Source organism: Neovison vison, chromosome 7 (genome assembly GCF_020171115.1).
Source record: "Neovison vison isolate M4711 chromosome 7, ASM_NN_V1, whole genome shotgun sequence".
NCBI classification, from domain to species: Eukaryota; Metazoa; Chordata; class Mammalia; order Carnivora; family Mustelidae; genus Neogale; species Neogale vison.
The window spans coordinates 60,748,617-60,768,132 of record NC_058097.1 but is presented as its reverse complement, the minus strand read 5'-3'; the positions used below and the strand labels follow the sequence as shown (position 1 = coordinate 60,768,132).

The window sequence follows — 19,516 nt, the reverse complement described above, 5'->3', positions numbered from 1 at the left end:
GATACCACATAAATACAAATGAAGTACTATACAGTGACTAACATGACATAATTAAAAAATTATATATATGTATATGTACTTGAAGTTCTTCTCTCTGTGATGAGAAATGTTCCAAGTATGTTTCTTTTGAGCATTTGTATTCAGCACAGCAATCAATTCATAATTGGAGGTACCAATTAATTAAAGGAAACAAAACAAAGGGAGAAGCACTGAAATGGATAGAATAATACTTGTATTCCTCCAATATTTCACAGTTTGAGCATAACCAATGAATCAATGAACATAATATAAAAACTAATGATGTACTATACCTTGGCTAATTGAATTCAAATGGAAAAATAAATGAAAAATTGAATAAAATAAAAAATAATATAAAGATGTATTGCCCAAATTGAAAAGGAGAGGGGGAGATGAACCATGAGAGACTGTGGACTCTGAGAAACAAACCAAGGGTTTTGGAAGGGAGGGAGGTGGGTGGTTAGGTGAGCCTGGTGGTGGGTATTAAGGAGGGCAGATTATGCACAGAGCACTTGGTGTGGTACATAAACAATGAATCTTGGAACACTGAATAAATAAAATTAAATTAAAAAAAAAAACAATGAAAAGGAGCTTTCCAGATTCACTGCATACATGGTCAATATTTAGAAGTCAATTGCATTCAGAATTCTGGTTCTGAATGAAGATGAAGTAAGTGAATGTTGCCCTATTCCTTGAGTTTATAGCTGTTAGACTCTATTTGTATTTATGACCTCCAGAATTTTAACATAATCTATTTATGTTGTTTTAAGACACCAAGTATGTAGTCAGTTGTGACAGCAGCAGTTGGAAGCTAATTCAATGACTTCAATATTCTTTGGATTAGTGTTTCTGTTATATATTTTTCTTTCTCCTACATTTTATAATGTGGTTGAATATACAGAACATAAAATTTACCATTTTAATCACTACTAATATATATAGTTCAGTGGCATGAACTACATTACCAAGTTAGACAATCATCATCACTATCCATTTCTAGAACATTCTTAATATCCCAGTGGAAAGTCCCTACCCATTACATAATTACTCACATGTGCTTTTGCCACCAGCCTCTGTCAATCTCTGCTCCACTTCCTGTCACTTGAATTTGCCTCTTCAGGTCATATAAATGGAGTCACACAAGATGTGACCTCTGTGTCTGGATTTTTTTTCTTAGCATAGTGTTTTTGAGGTTCACCCACATTCTTCATTCTTTTACTTTTAACCTATTTACATCATTACATTGGAAATGAATTTCTTATAGACGCAAATAGAAGAGTCTTGCTTATAGTTGTTTTTCTTGAACCCATCTTACAATCTTTGTCTTTTGAGTGTTGTGTTTAGACCGCTGACATATAATGTAAATACAGATGAGATTGTTATTAGATCTCCATTTTATTTTTGCTTCTCTCCTCTTTCATTTGTTCTACTATTTCCACTATCTGCCTTTTCCTGGCTTTAAGAAATCTTTTTAGGATTCCAATTGAATATCCCTATTGGGGTTTTAACTATACCTCTTGGGTGCTGTTAAGCAGTAATCTAGATATTATCATATGCATACTTAACACAGTCAAGTTAGAATTAGTATTTTACCTCTTCAAGTGAAATGTAGGAACCTTAAAATATCTAAATGAGGGTATCCTCACCCTTTTACATTGTAGTTGTTATGTATATTGTATCTAACGACACTTTCAGGATGTGTCAGGCCCTATGGGACCAAGCACAGGTGGGTCATCCCTCCCCAGAAATCCTGCTTCAATCCAACAACCCCACAGGGCAGCTGGGGGATGCAGAGGGGCAGGACTGATAATGACCAATGTCATTACCACATTGCAAGCGGGGAAATGAAAGAAGGGCACCCTTGCAACTCTCCATCTGATTCATTTCTAGGGGGCCTCCCCAAACCCTTCCTCTGGGCTGATCCCAGCCCCATGGTCACCAAGGGGAGCCCTGTGACCATCTGGGGTCAGGCGTCTCTGCAGGCTGATGTCTACTCTCTGTATAAAGAGAAGGTCTCTGAACCCTTCTTCGTGAAGACCTTGCAGAATTCCAGCAACAAGGCCAGTTTCTCCTTTGCATCCATGAGCTCACATGATTCAGGATGATACCATTGTGCATATCAGAGCAGGAATAGCTGGTCACAGCAGGGTGACCTCCTGTCCCTGGTAGTGACAGGTAAGGGCAGGAGCTGGCCCCCTCCCACTGGCACACCTTCTCCAAGCTTAAGGCAAGAGAGTGTGGCCTCAGGACGATCTCTTGCTCACAGTCCACACCAGGGATAGGTGGGTGATGGCCCCCTTTAGCACACTACCTCCTTCTCCCTCAGGAGAGTAAACTACAACTCTTTTTGTTCATTTCCTACCAATCACTCATGGCAAACTGAATGAGTAATTGGATTTATGTGAATTGTGGTAATCCTTCCTCCTAGAGAGATTGCATGGTGGATTGCAGAAATCCCACCATGTCATTCCTTAAAATAATAGATGGACAGATTGAAAACTAGAAAGTGCTGTGGAAATATATAATCCCAAGTTAGGGACCAGAACGAGTTGGTTAATGTGTGGGGATGAAAAGGTGGATCCTGCTGTTCACTTCTCCACCTTCCTGATTTTAAAAACTGTTTATTTGGGACGCCTGGGGGGCTCAGTTGGTTAAGCAGCTGCCTTCGGCTCAGGTCATGATCCCAGCGCCCTGGGATCGAGTCCCACGTCGGGCTCCTTGCTCGGCAGGGAGCCTGCTTCTCCCTCTGCCTCTGCCTGCCTCTCTGTCTGCCTGTGTTCGCTCTCTCTCCCTCTCTCTCTGAAAAATAAATAAATAAAATATTTAAAAAAAACTGTATTTCTTTGAGCCAGTGTAGCAGCTCACCACCAGGTTCTCACTTTGAACACTACTGGGTTCCCTCAAACAGATGGTAATTCTGGAAAGTTCTACCAGCTATCATCGAATGTGCAGAGAACAGCTCTATGAGTCCAGAGAGGGTATAGGGAATGGTCTTCCATTATCTGTTTCCAAGTAGACTCTCTTTTTACCCCATCTATTCAGTGATTCAAAACCAGATTTTGTGTTCTATATGGAACAGAAGTATACTTCAAAGGATGTGGCTAATAAAAATGAAGGAGAATGTTTATATATATAGAAGTGGACCAGCCTGTGAGGGTGTGCATACGTGTAGGTCCATACCTGCATCATGAATGCAGTCTCATGTCATGGGAGTGAGACAGGCAGGGACCGGTCAGGGACAATCACTATTGGTAGAGAGGAAATTACCAGCTTAATGGCACAAAAGTCCACTACAAACAAGAAATGTTCTCTCCACACATTTCCTACATGTGAACCATTTTTAATCCTCTGGACATTCTCAACATACAGTTCCCTCAGTGTAATGCTCCAGATTTTCTTCTAGGATTTACCCCACTCAGTGGTGAGGATCTACATTGCTGAACAGTCTTCTCTCTCTCAGATTTATCTCCTGGCTGCATCTTGGAGTCTTCTCTGACAGAGATGCTTGAAAGAGAAGCACCCCGAGAGCCATCAGGATCACAGCAGACATGCACGTCTGGTTGACATTCTCCACTGTATAATCCTGGCTGTTGTGAGGCTAGAGGTTGTGGTGGTCAGGGCAGACTGAAATCACCATAGATCCCTGCATGTCCACTGGGGTCAACTGCATCTTTGAAAGGATGTGACCCTCTGATCCCAGGCAGATAACCCACAATTCCTCCTCACTCACCTCTCTTGGAGTCTCATTTGTTTTGTGATGGTCTGTGGGTATCAGCTACACCAGAGAGTCAAATATAGAGCCTGTGGTTGAGGAGACATAGGAATGCCTAAGTATTCCCTTCCCTCATTTCTAGGGAGTTCCTGAAACTAACTAATACCATCTCAATCCCTTGAGGTGAACATCTCCAGTGTCTCACCTTCCATCTAATGAGGAGGCAAAAATAAACACGTGAGACTTTATTTTGTCCCAAGAATCAGGAATCAGATGTCTCTGTTCATCTGATGATGGCTGGTAGAGCTTTCCAGAATTACCATCTGTTTGAGGGAACTCAAGGGTGTTCAAAGTGACAACCTGCTAGTGAGCTGCTACACTGGCTCTAAGAAATAATCAGTTTTTAAAAAGCTGTCCTTAATGGCACTTTACCTTTACTTTAGTGTAAATATGCCCATCATGGCCCATATCAAGGACCTCCGTGAAGGCACTGTGTGCCCAGGTGGGAGTCATGGATACACTCTTTCACATGTAAGTGTGATCCAGCCACTGGCACACCTCACTGGTGACCCCAACATGCTTGTATGCATTCTTCTATTTTATTTTTCCCCTTTCTTTTATAAGTAGACTCCGGGTCCAGCATGGAGCCCAACACAGGGTCTGTAACATGAACCTGAGATCAAGACCTGAGCCAGATCAAGAGTCAGATGTTTAATGGACTGAGACACTCAGTGTCCCCTCCTTCTATTTTAAACATTTATTTTATTTATTTGAGAGAGAGAGAGAGAGTAGGGGAAGGGGACAATGGTGAAGCAGAGGGAGAGGGAGAGAGTCTCAACCTGACTCATCTCTGAGCATGTTCACTGACACAGGGCTCAATCTCAAGTCACTGAGATCATGATCTGAACCAAAACCAAGAGTCAGACACTTCACTGAGTCACCCACCACTGTGCCCCTTCTTCTGGTGCCCAGAGTCTCCTTGGACTTGGGAATGTGGGCCCTGCTGACACTTCTGCCTTTCTCCCTTCACAATCCCATGGGTGAGTAAGCATTCTTCACTCATCATTCCTTACAGGTCTTCTTCCCAAATCTATTTTTCTTCTGCTCAAAGGTCAGCTTCCGTCAACTTCCTTCACTCCACCACGAGATATGGAAACACAGATTTCATGGACACTTCCATGAACACCAGCACTTGCCTGTTTTGTCTCCATCTGTAAAACACCTGACTATTGGCCAATGCGACTGTTGCCTGACACCCACCTCACTGCTATCCATCTGGAACTCACAGTACCAGGTGTCCCTCTGGTTCCCCAGATATCTGTAGGCTTTCATTTCAGTCTGTTTTGTACCCCACAAAGCATCCTCAGCATTGTCTTCCAGTTTCATGTTCTGCTCTTTAGCTGTGTCTTCTCACAGATGAAACAAGTACTTGCATTCTGTTGTATCAAAGATTTATTTATTTATTTATATTATGTTTAATATATAGTACTACATATTGGCTAAGTTTTTAATATTATTATTATCTTTTACCTCCAGAGTATTTGACTAATTCATTTCCAATTTCTATCTTTTTCCATAATATAGCTTCTGTTATTGCTTCAAAAACCCAATGTTCACTTTTCCAGTATTTCATGTGCTTAAAGGAAAATGAGTTTCCCATATTCTGGCTCTTCCACTGGACTATGATTGATGACTCTGCACACAGTTTTCCATAACACTCTTTATCACATTGGTCCACTCTCTGATGTCCATTCCTGTTGGACACTCACTTCCCACACCCTTGAGTTCTAGACATAGTTGCTCCCAGAGCTGTCCTGAAGCTCAGGATTGTAAGGAGTGGATGGTCACAGCTCCAATTACCTCCTGGCATCCATCTTCCGGCTTAGAAATGGAGCTTGGATGTGTCTGGCAGGGATGGTTCCATGGGAGCCGCACACTCATACATGGGCAAGACACCACTGGGGGTGGTGCACTGGATGGAACCATTCCCCCCCCCCCACACACAGAGGATGTGGCTCAGTGCTGACCTCTGGGCTGGGTCAGTGGGCATAGACATGTCAGTGCCCACTCCACACAAGGTGGAAGGGTCACTACTTCCACAGTCAGCCAGAAACCGGATGCCCTTCCTGCCTGTAAAGACCTGGCTACCCATATGACCTCAGAGAGGCAGAAATCAAATTTGACCACCCCCAACTTGACCCCAGGCACTGGTGGTCACTCAGTTGGGGCCTCTGTTCTATTGAAGTCCCCCAAATTCCAGAAATGTTTGTTTCTCTTTTCTGAAATAGGCTGTTGTCAATAATTTCAGAAACATGAGTAGCTTTTCTGAGTGCTAACAGCTCATGGTGTCTCTTGAGAGATGCATCGCAGGTCCACCTTCACTGTGGGATCTGACACATGGACCTCTTTGGTCTTAACCACACCCCTCTTAATCAGGTCAGGAATTTAACGAGATTCATCCCATCCATATTCCAGGTCCCACTGACACCCATAACAACTCTGAGAATGGGGTTCAGGACAGCAGGCTACAGACCAGGTCACTGTGCTCAAGATCACCTGGGCAGTGGACACTGGAGTAGTAATGACATGAGAATCAGCTCTGTCTCCCATATCAGAGCACTCACCCAAGTATTGTTCCCTACAGCTTACAGGCAAGACCCCAGGCTGGGGAGCACGAATCTGCCCCTGCAGCAAGAGGCGCCGAGGAGCCAGGAGGAACTCACACAGGCCTGTGGCCATGAATGGGGTGTGGACCATGTCACAGGAAAATAGAGAAGTCCTTGGAGGCTGTGACAAAAAGGAAGCCCACAGTCTGGGGCCAGGAGAGGGGCCGTACTTCCTTCCCTAATTGCCCATTTTTCTCCTCTTAGCTCATTGCCACCGTGACTGTGACTTGGGCCATTCAGAGACATCACACACATGTCTGTGTTGACATGAGCTCTCAGCACAGCAGGAGCCCATGTCCCCTGTGGCGTCTCTGAGTCTGGGGACCCGTCCATGGTGAGGACCAAGGGTTGTGGGGATGAAGGAGACCCATGAGGGAGGCTCTGGGAGGGAAGGACCTTCCCTGGTCCCCTCACCTGGATGGGGCATCTCAGGAAGACTTGAGGTCCCACTGCTGCACTGTCATGGACACCACAGCCAGTCTAGGCCTGGGGAGGGCTGTTCCCCTTCCTATGAGGCTGCTGATGTGACAACCGTATGACAGGCAGGACTGGCCTCTGTGTGGCCACGCCCTGTGTGTTTGTCTGTCCTGTGGTCACAGTGGGCCCTCCATCTGCAGAGCCAGAACCAGAGAAAGGAGACACCATGACCCCCACCCTTACAGCCCTGTTCTGTCTCGGTGAGATCTGAGGAGGGGAGGGGACGCCCTCGTCTGGGAGGGACCAGCCCTACAGACAGGTCATGGTCTCTTGGAGACTCCAAGCACAGGAGGCTCATGGGGAGGGGGGGATCTCTTAGGATTTGGGGCAAGCCTCTCACAGGGACTCTCTTCCAGGGCTGAGTGTGAGCCCCCAGACCCAAGTGCAGACAGGTGAGTCTGTCCCCAGGGGCCCCAATCCCACCTCCTCACTGGGGACAGGGGTCACCCACCAGGAAGTGGGGGCTGGAGACCAACAGCTCTGGGCTGACAGAGTGGGATGTCTGGGGGTTTGGTGCTGAGCTGGGACCTGGGAGTGCGGAAGGTCTGAGTCCCAGCCTCTGTTTCCTTCCAGGCACCCACCCCAAACCCACCATTTGGGCTGAGCCAGGCTCTATGATGCCCTGGGGGACACCTGTGACCATCTGGTGTCAGGGGAGCCTGGAGGCCCAGGAGTACCGCCTGTGTAAAGAGGGGGACTCATGGAATTGGGACTCACAGAAGCCACTGGAGCCCGGGGACAAGGTCAAGTTCTCCATCCCACACATGACAGATGTATATGCAGGAGGATACCGCTGTGACTATCTCAGTCCGACCGGCTGGTCAGAGCCCAGTGACACCCTGGAGCTGGTGGTGGTGACGGGTGCGAGCCCACTCAGAGTCCCAGACTCAGACTCTACCCTCAGGAAGGGGGAACTCTCAGGGGTCTCCCTTACAAAGCCCAGCTTGGGGATAATGTGAGGGTCTGAGCCCCATTTAACACCACCTCCTCCTCCTCTCCTAGGATCCCTGGGCCAACCCAGCCTCTCAGCCCTGCCCAGCCCTGTTGTGACCTCAGGAGGGAACGTGACCCTCCAGTGTGCCTCATGGATGAGAATCCATAGGTTCATCCTGATGAAGGAAGGAGAGCACCAGCCCTCCTGGACCCTGATCTCCCAGGCATCCCCCCGTGGGGGGACCCAGGCCCTGTTCCCTGTGGGCCCCGTGACCCCCAACCACAGGTGGAGGTTCAGATGCTATGGCTATTACAGCAACACTCCCCATGTGTGGTCATACCCCAGTGACCCCCTGGAGCTGCTGGTCTCAGGTGAGAAAGTCTGACTATTGCCCCATATGTGTTTTGAGGAGCCAGACAGTTAACAGGGACTCTGCTCCCAGGGAGCCCCAATGAGAGGGTGGGTGAGGGGACCACGGGACTCGCAGGTCAGTGTCACTGAGGTTGATGGACAGTGAGACCCGGGGGTCAGAACAGGAGAAGGGGAGGCCCGGGGAGACTCAGCCCCTGCTATCCATGGCTTATCTCTCCCAGGTGTGTCGGGGAAGCCCTCCCTCTTGACCCAGCAGGGCCCTTTAGTGACCTCTGGACAGAACCTGACTCTCCAGTGTCGCTCTGATGTCGGCTACAACAGATTCGCTCTGTCCAAGGAGGGGGCACCTGACCCTCCCCGGCAGCTTGGCCGGCAGACCCAGGCTGGACTCTCTGGGGCAGACTTCCCCATGGGCCCTGTGAGACCCTCCCACGGGGGCCCGTACACATGCTATGGTGGACATACCCTCTCCTCCGAGTGGTCGGCCCCCAGTGACCCCCTGGATATCCTGCTGGCAGGTGAAGGCTCACAGCATCAGTCAGGACCCCAGATTTTGCACAGGTCCTACCAGGGGACCCCCAAGTGGTGGTGGTCAGGACCAAGGCTGTGGGGTCCCCAGGAGAGAAAGACAGAGAGAGACAGGGGATGGGATGGCACAGACTTGGAGGACACAGACAGACGCACTTCAGAACAAAGACTGGACAGCCCCTCACCTGCCCTTCCTCTCTCTAGGACAACTGCCTTTCACACCTGCTCTCTCGGTGCAGCCAGGACCTACGGTGGTCCCAGGAGAGAATTTGATCCTGCTGTGTCAGTCACGGAGCTCTGTGGACACTTTCCTTCTGTCCAAGGAGAGGGCAGCCCATCCCCCGCTGCGTCTAAGATCATAGTACTGAGCTGGGCAGCACCAGACTGAATTCTAACATGAGTTCTGTGACCTCAGCCCAAGAGGCGACCTACAGGTGCTACAGCTCTGCCAGCACCTCCCCCTACCTCTTGTCACAGCCCAGTGACCCCCTGGAGCTGCTTGACTCAGGTGAGCGGCCCTGACCCTGTGCTGTCTGAGCTCTGTCAGCTCAGGACACACGTCTCAGGCAAGCCTGACATGATAACAAACATGGGGTTCATGGGGTCTCCACAGAGTAGGGTCCTGCCCTGGAGAGGTTGGGAAGATCAACTGCGCACCCGGGTCCCCCATCCTTCAGTCTCAGCAGAGTAAGGAGTAGGGGCTGCATGGGGGGTGAGTGAGGACAATGGTGAGTGGACAGTGCCTCCTACTCACCTCCTGTCCCTCCATAGCTGAGTCCAATCTGTGGTGTCAGCCCCACGGTACAGTGTCCAGAACAGAAACCTCCGCACTTATGGACACTGCTCAGCTGCCCCTGTGCTCATCTGGGGGCCTCCATGCTCCTTGGTGAGCACCTGACCTGGGAGTGTCGATCCAGGCTCACAGGAGTCCCCAGGGAGCCTGCACCCCACATCCATATGCAGCTGGTGACCCCTCTGCGTTGTGTGTGGACGCTGGTCCAGTGTCCCTGTGTTTGCTTCTCACACCTTCTAGAGAAGCACCTGCAGATGATGGCAAAGGGAACTCAGGTGACAGGGACACCAGACTCAGAAACCAGTCCTCCTTCTCCTGTGTGCATTGGGTTAGATGGATTCACAGGGTCCTTTTGGGGCAAAAGCTCTGGGTACTCCTGGGTCTTAGCACATTTTCAATGAGTCTCATTTATCTTTTTGATTTTGTTTATTGGTTGGTTGGTTGGTCTATTTACTTATGTAGCTCTTCTTCCCATCTCGATCCACACTGCATGCAGGCAATAACGGTGTTCCTATGACCCAGTAACTGACTGTCACCTTCTGTGGATACATATTTATATGTCTGTTGTAAATAGGCACCCACAGATCTCTCTCCCTCTCTCTCTGTGAGTGTGTGTGTGTATGTCTAGCACTGTGGTATCTGTAAGTATTTGAAGAATGAATTAATGAACATAATCAAGGAGGAATACTGTAGGTACAGAATGAAGTGCAGACCTTGAAGGAAGGGAGCTGGTTGACATGGAGGGACAGGGACCCGACCCCAGACATGGGCCCCTCTCTTCTCCTGACAGTCAGGAGTCCCTGGATCCAGCCCCTCGTCCTTGGACGCTGCTGGGACCTCGGCTACTGAATAAGTGGGAACTGTCATCTGCAGGGACATGAGCCCAGGAGGTCTTTTGTCCCAGACTGAGAAGAGAACATGCAAGGACATGATGATTTCTGTGCTGGGACGCCATTTTTCTCTGCAACCCTGAGCTGGTGGGGGCACAGCCAGAATCTATCCTGAGTGACTCAGAAGCAGAGTCTGAAATCAAAGAGAACAAGGAGGCTGAAGGAATGCAGTGAGAACAGAGGAAAGCACCCTAGTGCAGAGAAGGGCTAGTTCAGGAACTGTACAAAAACCACATAGTAACTGGCTGAGGGATAAAGGGCACAAAGCAGAGGACAGGCAAGACAGGGGGTCTCTAGCTCCTTCCATCTGCTTCCATCTTCCCTGCAGAAGCAGTGGCACTGTAAGCCCACCCCAAAACAACTCAGACCCCAGCAGTGGTGAGTAGGAGAAAATCCCAGTGATGGGGCTTGTATGGAGGGGGTGTCCTGTCTGGGAAAGCAGGTCCCCTGGGTGGATATGCAGGATATGGATGATTTGGGTCTTCTCTGCCTGTCTACAATCTCTCTGTCCTCATTCCTAGCCTCAGACTCCAGAGATTACATGGTGGAGAATCTGACCCGTATGGGCGTGGCTGTCTTGATCCTGGTGGTCCTCGGGATTCTGTTGCTAGAGACTCAGCACAGCCAGAGAAGGACTCCAGAGTTAGCCAGGAGCTAAACACAAGGGGGAGCAATGCCACCATTCCATGTGGCAGAGCTGTGGGCATGCATCCCAGGTGCCCAGAGGGATCTGGAGGAAAGCCTGCAGCTCACCCTCTCTGATCTGTCTGCTGACAACATCGAGGGGGAGCATGGTTCAGGTGCAGGAGGTGCACCTGGGCTGTTCCCTGTCCGGGACTCGTCCCTCATGCTGTGTGGTGTTTTCCCTCCTTCATTGTTGGACATCCTGGCTTGCCCTTCCTTCCTCATCCCTGTGAGTTGAGGGTTCATAACATAAGGCAGGGCTGGTTCATACCTTCCTACAGCAGCAGCTCTGGTCCAGCTTCGTGGGATACATTTTCCTTCACTTTCCACTTCCATTTTCCCTGTTGTCCACTATTGTCCTCCATCCCTCAGCCAAAAACACAGACTCTGTTTTCATAAGTAAATAAGTGGGTGAAAATCAGGTCCACTTTGGAACAGATGAATCCAAAACCGTTCCCTGAACCCTCTCTGGACTCACAGAGCTCTTCTGTCCTCATGTGGCGACACCTGGTGGAATCTTCCAGAAACACCATCATTTTGAGTGAGCTCAGGGGCCTTTGAGGTGTAGCCATGTGGAATACTCCAAGGAATAAATGGGTTTTCCTTTGTTGTTGCTGTTGTTGTTGTTGTTGTGATTTGAGCGCCTTAGAGTTTCATTCTGTGAGGCACCTGCCTTGGGCTCAGGTCATGATCCCAGGGTTCTGGGATGGAGTCTTGTGTTGCAGGATGCCTGCTCAGTGGGGAATCTGCTTCACTCTCTGTCCCTCCTTCCCATTTGTGTTCGCTCTCTGTCCGTCTCTCTCTGTTTCTGTCTCTCTCTCAAAAATAAACAAATAAAATCTTTAAAATAAATAAATAAGTAAATGAATGTACGAATGAAGATAAAGTTGTGTGTAACCGTCCGTTAGAGCAAGGTACTGACCAAACATGCTTGATTGTGGCACAGCAGGGGCCCGTGGGGAGAGGATGATACACGTCCTTGCAGAGGAGCAGCTGGGGTCGACCACCCGCTCAGGGCGGTACTTCTGTTTTCTCCCCTTCTCCAGAGATCACCTGTAGTTAATTAAATGATTCCTTCAAATGCCTTTACTCAACCACTGACCCCATCCTGCTTGGTCAGGCATATCTGGTTTATCTATAATCTGCTTCCTCCTTTGTTGATTGTTATCTCGTATCTAACAAATACGGGACTGAGGAGTTGTTCTGGGCTGCAATTTCCACACCTGTTGACCCCTGCTCCCACTCTCTGGAAGCAGACTTGTTTGTTCCTCGTTCTTTTCCTGAGTGCCGTTGGGAAGTGGCAGTTGTGATTGTGGCTTCTCCTGTTTCTTTGCATGTTTATGTAAGGTAAGTTATGAAATACTTCATATTTGTATACATTTGAGCAAGCAGTTAGCGTAAAAATTGATTTTGTGCACTCACCATATCTAATGAATAGATTTGTAAATCTGATAATCTTATGCAGATTTTTTGTTATTTAGTAACCACACAGTACATCATTAGTTTCTAATGCAGTGTTCCATGATTCACTGTCTGTGTACAACACCCAGTGCTCCCTGCAACACGTGCCCTCCTGAATACCCATCACCGGGCTTACCCATCCCCACCTTCCCCTCTAAAACCCTCAGTTTATTTCTCAGAGTCCTCATGGTTCATCCCCCCTCCGATTTACCCCCTTCATTTTCCCCTTCCTTCTCTTGATGTCCTCCATGCTATTCCTTATGTTCCACATAAGAGTGAAACCATGTGATCATGGACTTTCTCTGTTTGACTTTTTTCACTCAGCATAATCTCCTCCAGTTCCGTCCATGTCGATACAAAAGTTGGGTATTCATCCTTTCTGATGGCTGAGTGATATTCCATTATATATATGGACCACATCTTCTTTTAATAGTGACTCTGAATTACATGGGCTTAATGCTCCAATCAAAAGACACAGGGTATCAGATTGAATAAAAAAGTAAGAGCCATCCACATGCTGTCTAGAAGAGACCAGGAGAGTTTCACTGACTTGTGGAGCATAAGGAATAACATGGAAGACATTAGGAGTAGAAAAGGGAAAAGGGAATTGAGGGAAATTAGAGGAGGGGATGAATGATGAGAGACTGTAGACTCTGAGAAGCAAATTAAGCATTTTGTAGGGGGGAAAGGAGAGCCTGGTGGTAGGTATTGAGGAGGGCAGGTATTGCATGGAGCAATGGGTGTGGTGCATAAACAATGAACCTTGGAACACCCCGAAAATAAAGTTTTATTCAGATCTTAAAAAATTTCAAAATACAGGAAGAAATCGACAACTTGAGTAGACCAATATCTAGTAACGAGATTGAAGCAGTGATCAAAAACCTCCCAAAAAACAAGAGCCCAGGACCTGACGGATTCCCTGGGGAATTCTACCAAACTTTCAAAGAAGAAATAATACCTATTCTCCTGAAGCTGTTTCAAAAAATTGAAGCAGAAGGAAAACTTCCAGACTCTTTCTCTGAAGCCAGCATTACCCTGATCCCAAACCAGGCAAAGACCCTACCAAAAAGGAGAATTTTAGACCAATATCACTGATGAATATGGATGTTAAGATTCTCAACAAGATCCTTGCCAACAGGATCCAACAGCACATTAAAAAGATTATCCGCCATGATCAGGTGGGATTCATCCCTGGGCTACAAGGATGGTTCAACATTCGCAAATCAATCAATGTGATAGAACAAATCAATAAGAGAAGAGAGTAGAACCACATGGTCCTCTCAATTGATGCAGAAAAGCATTTGACAAAATCCAGCATCTGTTCCTGATTAAAACGCTTCAAAGTATAGGGATAGAGGGAACATTCCTCAGCTTCATCAAATCTATCTATGAAAGACCCACAGCAAATATCATCCTCAATGGGAAAAAGCTTGCAGCCTTCCCATTGAGATCAGGAACAAGACAAGGATGTCCACTCTCACCACTCTTGTTCAACATAGTTTTAGAAGTCCTAGCAACAGCAATCATACAACAGAGAGAAATAAAAGGTATCCAAATTGGCAATGAAGAAGTCAAACTCTCTCTCTTCGCAGATGACATGATTCTTTATATGGAAAACCCAAAAGACTCCACCCCCAAACTACTAGAACTCATACAGCAATTCAGCAACGTGGCAGGATACGAAGTTAATGTGCAGAAATCAGTGGCTTTCTTATACAATAACAATGAATATACAGAAAGGGAAATTAGAGAATCGATTCCATTTACTATAGCGCCAAGAGCCATAAGATACCTGGGAATAAACCTAACCAAAGAGGTCAAGGATCTGTATTCGAGGAACTACAGAACACTCATGAAAGAAATTGAAGAAGACACAAATAGATGGAAGACCATTCCATGCTCTTGGATCAGAAGAATAAATATTGTTAAAATGTCTATACTGCCTAGAGCAATCAATACTTTTAATGCCATTCCAATCAAAATTCCACCGGTATTCTTCAAAGAGCTAGAGCAAATAATCCAAAAATTTGTATGGAATCAGAAGAGACCCCGAATCGCTAAGGAAATGTTGAAAAACAAAAATAAAGCTGGGGGCGTTACGTTACCTGATTTTAAGCTTTATTACAAAGCTGTGATCACCAAGACAGCATGGTACTGGCATAAAAACAGACACATAGACCAGTGGAACAGAGTGGAGAGCCCAGATATGGACCCTCAACTCTATGGTCAATTAATTTTCGACAAATCAGGAAAAAATATCCAGTGGAAAAAAGACAGTCTCTTCAATAAATGGTGCTGGGAAAACTGGACAGCTGTAAGTAGAAGCATGACACTCGATCATTCTCTTACACCGTATACAAAGATAAACTCAAAATGGATAAAAGTCCTCAACGTGAGACAGGAATCCATCAGAATCCTAGAGGAGAACATAGGCAGTAATCTCTTCGATATCAGCCACAGCAACTTCTTTCAAGATACGTCTCCAAAGGCAAAGGAAACAAAAGCAAAAATAAACGTTTGGGACTTCATCAAAATCAAAAGCTTCTACACAGGAAAGGAAACAGTCAAAAAAACAAAGAGGCAACTCACGGAATGGGAGAAGATATTTGCAAATGACAGTACAGACAAAAGTTTGATATCTAGGATCTATAATGAACTCCTCAAACTCAACACACATGAAACAGGCAAACATATCAAACAATGGGCAGAAGATATGAACAGAGACTTCTCCAATGAAGACATACAAATGGCTAGCAGACACATGAAAAAATGTTCATCATCACTAGCCGTCAGGGAGATTCAAATTAAAACTACATTGAGATATCACTATACACCAGTTAGAATGGCCAAAATTAACAAAACAGGAAACAACGTGTGTTGGAGAGGATGTGGAGAAAGGGGAACCCTCTTCCACTGTTGGTGGGAATGCAAGTTGGTGCAGCCTCTTGGAGAACAGTGTGGAGATTCCTCTCGAAATTAAAAATAGAACTTCCCTATGACCCTGCAATTGCACTCCTGGGTATTGACCCCAAAGATACAGATGTAGGGATAAGAAGGGCCATCTGTCAAATAATGAATACTGTTTTTCTGAAAATCAATTAATTAATAAAAAAATTAAAAAAATAAAGTTAGAAAAAAATTGAAAATAATAAGTAAGCAAATAAATAAATAAATAAATAAAATAATCTTTGATTTCCCAGATTTAAAAAAAAGAAAAAGTTAGAAAACATTGTCTTATTCTAAGTACAGGAGAGGACCCAAGGACAAGGAACTGGGAAATGCCTGCTTTGGGGCTCTCCTCCTCCCTCACAGAGATGAAGCCCATGGCTACATGAAGTCCCTGTCTCCTTGTGCTTGAGGATGTGGGCCCTGCCGACGCTTTTACCTTTGTCCTTTCAAGCTCCCTTGGGTAAGTAAAGCATCCCTCATTCATGATTCTGTATAAGCATATGTCCCAAATCTCTCTGCTTTTTTCTTCTGCTCAAAAGTCAGCTCCTGTCAACTTCCTTTGCTTTATCAGGAGATATGGAGACACAGATTTCAGGGACACATCCATGCATACCAGCAGACTGCTGCTCTATCTCTGTCTCTTTACAACACCTGAACACTGGCCCCTGGGACTGTTGTCTCACACATTCCTCACTGCTCTCTTTCCAGACTCATGGTATCCACCATCCCCCTGTTTCCTGGGTATCTGCCTGTTCTTATTTCAGCCTCTGTCTGGCATCAGACAAAGCATCCTCAGTGTTGTCTTCCAATTTTGTGTTCTGCCTTTCAGCTGCATCTTCTCACAGATGGAAGGATCAGTCACAGTAAGTTTTTGTTTTTTCTCTTTTACCTCCAGAGAATTGAATTAACTCACTTCCTGATTTCTATCTTCTTTCCATAATATAACTTCCTTATTGCTACAAACACTCAATGTGCTCCAATTTATCAGTAGTTCACATTTTAAAAATTAATTTATTTTTTTTCAGTGTAACAGTATTCATTGTTTTTTTTCCAATTTATTTATTTTCAGAAAAACAGTATTCATTATTTTTTCACCACACCCAGTGCTCCATGCAAGCCGTGCCCTCTCTAATACTCACCACCTGGTACCCCAACCTCCCACCCCCCCCCCCGCCACTTCAAACCCCTCAGACTGTTTTTCAGAGTCCATAGTCTCTCATGGTTCACCTCCCCTTCCAATTTACCCAAATTCCCTACTCCTCTCTACTCATTGTTTTTGCACCACACACAGTGCTCCATGCAATCCGTGCCCTCTCTAATGCCCACCACCTGGTTCCCACAACCTCCCACACCCTGCCCCTTCAAAACCCTCAGACTGTTTTTCAGAGTCCATAGTCTCTCATGGTTTACCTCCCTTTCTAATTTCCCTCAACTCCCGTCTCCTCTCCATCTCCCCTTGTCATCCATGCTCTTCGTTATGCTCCACAATTAAGTGAAACCATATAATAATTGACTCTCTCTGCTTGACTTATTTCACTCAGCATAATCTCTTCCAGTCCCGTCCATGTTGCTACAAAAGTTGGGTATTCATCCTTTCTGATGGAGGCATAGTACTAAATAGTGTATATGGACCATGTCTTCCTTATCCATTCATCCGTTGAAGGGCATCTTGGTTCTTTCCACAGTTTGGCGACCATGGCCATTGCTGCTATAAACATTGGGGTACGGATGGCCCGTCTTTTCACTACATCTGTATCTTTGGGGTCAATGCCCAGTAGTGCAATTGCAGGATCATAGGGAAGCTCTCTTTTTAATTTCTTGAGGAATCTCCACACTGTTCTCCATAGCGGCTGCACCAACTTGCATTCGTACCACCAGTGTAAGAGGTTTCCCCTTTCTCCACATCCTCTCCAACACATGTTGTTTCCTGTCTTGCTAATTTTGGCCATTCTAACTGATGTAATGTGGTATCTCAATGTCGTTTTAATTTGAATCTCCCTGATGGCTAGTGATGATGAACAATTTTTCATGGGTTTATTAGCCATTTGTATGTCTTCGTTGGAGAAGTGTCCATCCATATCTTCTGCCCATTTTTTATATGATTGTCTGTTTTTTTTCTTTTTTTTCCAATTTATTTATTTTCAGAAAAACAGTATTCATTATTTTTTCACCACACCCAGTGCTCCATGCAAGCTGTGCCCTCTATAATACCCACCACCTGGTACCCCAACCTCCCACCCCCCCGCCACTGCAATGTTTTGTGTGTGTGTGTTGAGTTTGAGAAGTTCATAATAGATCCTGGATATCAACTTTTTGCCTGTACTGTCATTTGCAAATATCTTCTCCCAAACCGTGGATTGCCTCTTTGTTTTCTTGACTGTTTCCTTTGCTGTGCAGAAGCTTTTGATCTTGACAAAGTCCCAAAAGTTCATCTTTGCTTTTGTTTCCTTTGCCTTTGGAGACATATCTTGAAAGAAGTTGCTGTGGCTGATATCGAAGAGGTTACTGCCTATATTCTCCCCTAGGGTTCTGATGGCTTCCTGTCTCACGTTGAGGTCTTTTATCCATTTTGAGTTTATCTTTGTGTATGGTGTAGTTCACATTTTAAACATAAAATGAGTTTCCTATATTCCTGCCATTTCATGTCCTGGACTATGATTGACGAGTCTGCACGCAATGTTCCTGAGCTCTCCTTATCACATTGGGGTCCCTCTCTGATGTCCATTCCTGTTGGACACTCACCTCCTACACCCCTTAGTTCCAGATACAACTGCTTCCAGGGATGTCCTGAAGCTCAGGACTGTAAAGGGTGGGGGGTTACAGCCCCACTGACCTCTGGCATCCACTGTCACAACACAGCATCTGAGCAGGAATGTGTCTGGCAGGGATGACTGCCATGGAAGCCACACCCTCACACGTGGGCAGCTTCCTGTGCAGGGTTACACACACACACACACACACACATGGGACATGGCTCAGTGCTGGTGTATGGACTGAGTTATTGGGCATAGACATGCCAGGACCCACCCCACACAAGGTAGAAGGGTCACACTGCTTCCACAGTCAGTGAGACACTGGATGCCCTTCCTGCCTGTGATAATGTGGATGCCTGTTCTGGTCACCCAGAGGAGAAATCAAATTTGATGACCCCCCACTTGATCCCAGACACTGGGAGTCACTCAGCTTTCACTTCTTTTTCTGTAGTGGTCCGTGTCAATTTCAGAAAATTTTGTTTCTCGTTTTCTGCAAATACCTGTTTCTACTAATTTCAGAAACATTGTAAATAGCATTTCTCAGTGTTAAGAACACATGGGGTCTCTCAAGGATGTGGAGAACCAACTGCAAGCTGACAGGGTCCTTGCAGTCTCAGGAGTCTTGCCAAGGGCTAGCTCTCACAATCCCTGCAGTTCATTCACTACTTGATTGGGATCACATTAGCTCTCGCAGTCATGCTGACACAGACCTTGAGCTTGTCTGTAAATATGCTTTAGAAAAGTCTCTTGCTTTGAAGCAAGGCGGTCACCTGGCACTTGTGGTCCTCCAACCTCAACCTCCCTAATAAACATTCTTGTTATTGAAGTATAAAATAAAGTCTCTTAGGCATTTTGGGGCTCTACTGGGTCATCAGCCTGTGGAGAACTCCTGATCACAGTTTTCTCTCTCTTGTTTTTCTTAATTCCCACCGCTTTCTCTCAGTCTTCCCTGGGACATCTCACTATGATCAATGATCTAACCTGACTGTGGGGTCTGACACATGGACCTCTTTGGTCTTAACCACACCCCTCTTAATCAGGTCAGGAATCTAACAAAATTCATCCATGCACAATCTAGGTCCCACTGACCTCACAACCACTCTGAGGAGTAGAGTGAGGATAACATGCTACAGACCAGGTCACTGTGCTCACAGTCACTTGGGCAGTGGACACAGGAGTAATAATGACATGAGAATCAGCTTTGTCTCTCATATCAGAGCACTCACTCAAGTATTGTTCCTTATAGCTTACAGGCAAGACCCCTGGGTGAGGAGGATGT

At 46.2% G+C, this 19,516-nt stretch overlaps 1 pseudogene; it reads left to right on the top strand.

The window, feature by feature from the left end:
• The first annotated feature begins 6,636 nt into the window (after positions 1 to 6,636).
• On the top strand, positions 6,637 to 9,263 carry LOC122912195 (annotated as a pseudogene).
• Positions 9,264 to 19,516: the final 10,253 nt, after the last annotated feature.